The following is a 2163-nucleotide window of genomic DNA, read 5'->3' as shown; positions in this document are numbered from 1 at the left end:
GGAGCTGCTTGTGCACACGCAGGGCCTCCCCCGGGGCAGCCGGGCTGGGGAGGAGCGCGGGGCTCCCTTCCTCCCTCCGCGTCTCCTGCCATCCGCCTCCCCCTCCAGAGCCGGCGCCCTCCGCGCCCCTGCCCCTTGTCCCCGGGCGCCGGTGCCTCCCTCTGCAGCGGCAGTGCGGCTGGCTGCGCCGGGGCTTGGTGCATGCTCCCCCGCGGGCGGGCGAGTGGGGACCCGGGTGCCCCATGCGGGGAGGCAAGGGGTGGGCGGGTGGCACTGCCCCTTCTGTCATCGCGGGAGGACTGAGGGAGGAGACCGGGATCCTTAAGGGATGGGTTGTTGTTATCGGACTACCCGTATCACTGCAGTGAGAGCTGCTCATCCTCCTCCTCCTTTCCTGCTACCCACGCCTCATTGGAGAATAATAAATATCCACCCAACACCTCCCATCCCGGAGAGTGGCGCTAGGGGCACTGTGCCAGGCACGCCCCCTGCCTTCGGGCCACCCACTTCTTGTGGGAAGATGGCAAGCACAGACATCCCTGTGACATCCCTTCTGCTTAATGAACAGGCAGGGGCCCAGGATAATGAATGGCCCTGACACTTCCCACTCAGGGGAAAGTGCACGCATTCCCCAGGGCCTTCAGCACCCCAGAGTGTCAGCCAAAGAGGGGCATGCCACCCACCTGATGCTGTGCGCCCCATTAGTAGAAAATACCAGCTCCTTTCCTAGGCTGTCGCCCTCCCCAAATCGCACAAACCATGTACTGCCCAATAGCAATAAAAACGTGTTGGGGTCAGGATATTGAGTCATGGCCCTGAGAACACACCAAAGTGGGCCTGCACCAAAGAACTGCTCCCCATCCTGTGAGCCCTGTATTTGATCTAAAAATAACATGCCCATCGTTTCTCTGGCTGTATGCATCTTGGAAGGACACTGTTGGGAACATTTTCCCAGAGTGTCGTCAATGTATTTTTATTTTAAGCAAGCCTAAACCCAGTGAAACTAGCTGCTGCCTTAAGGTTTCTTCCCGTTTTCTCTCTCCAACCTTCTCCACCAGGCTCTAACCCCTTTATACTGTCCTACCGCTAAGAACACCGAGTGTTTCTCCTAGGATATGTTACTAAGCCTGATGGCACCCTGAAGCATATCAACATGATATGCTTCCCCCTTTCTGCACATACAGACACCAGATGGGCATTGTAACAAAATCAGCATCCCCCTTCTCTCCCTGTCTAAATATATCTATACTGATAAGTGCAGTATAGCAGATTCTCTGTCATATTGCACTTACCATCATTGTGTCTGAACTAATGGTATCAGATCTCATTCAGTATATAGCAGAAAATAGCATCTGTGCAGTGACACGTCTTCCCAGTTGTCCAGCATTCTCCCAAACTACTCATTGTTACTTGCACAGATATTTGTTTCTACATCCTGATGATTAAAGGCCTAAAGTCTGTATTGTGCAAAATTCTGTGCAATCAGGTACTTTCCTTTGTATCCACATTTACTACCAGTGTATGTGTAAATTATCTCTTTGTGTGTGGACACGGATATGTAAGTGCCAAAATGTCCATTTCTACATCTAGTGGTGAAACCATACTTTGCATGAATAAGTGCATCTATACCATAATTCTAAATATATGGCTTATACTATCACAAGGCCATACTGCATTTGTTGGACCTTTGGGAATCCACTGGCTAGACATGTTGACTTCCAAGAGCTGGGCTTGCAGTGAAGATACTATGTTTTACCTACTAATTGTGTCCAATGCCTGCATTCATGGACAGATCCAGAATGTTGAAAAGGGGGTGTACATGGTGAAGTGCATCATTACCTATAAAACAACACATTTTTTCCATTTAAAAAGAAACTAGAAGCTTCACTGATATGCTTGGGGCCTAGGACTGTATCATTCACTTGAAGATGGAAGAAAAACAAATATAACTTCATGGGAATGAGTTAAAAACAATCCACAGAACTGTGAAATAGGAGCTTCGTTACTGGGTGCAACTACCAGACAGTAGAGTGGGAATGAAGAGTTTAGAAGGATCAGGTAGATTATAATGAGCCATGATGTTTATAATGAGCCATTAAGTCAATTGACTCCTTCAGCACTGGTTGGCTAGAAATACTGCTGCTATTGCAAGGCAGTTGTTTT

The sequence above is a fragment of the Gavialis gangeticus genome, unplaced genomic scaffold, assembly GCF_001723915.1.
Source record: "Gavialis gangeticus isolate Ggan-Ray unplaced genomic scaffold, GavGan_comp1, whole genome shotgun sequence".
In the NCBI taxonomy this organism is placed as follows: Eukaryota; Metazoa; Chordata; order Crocodylia; family Gavialidae; genus Gavialis; species Gavialis gangeticus.
This window is presented reverse-complemented; position numbering follows the sequence as displayed.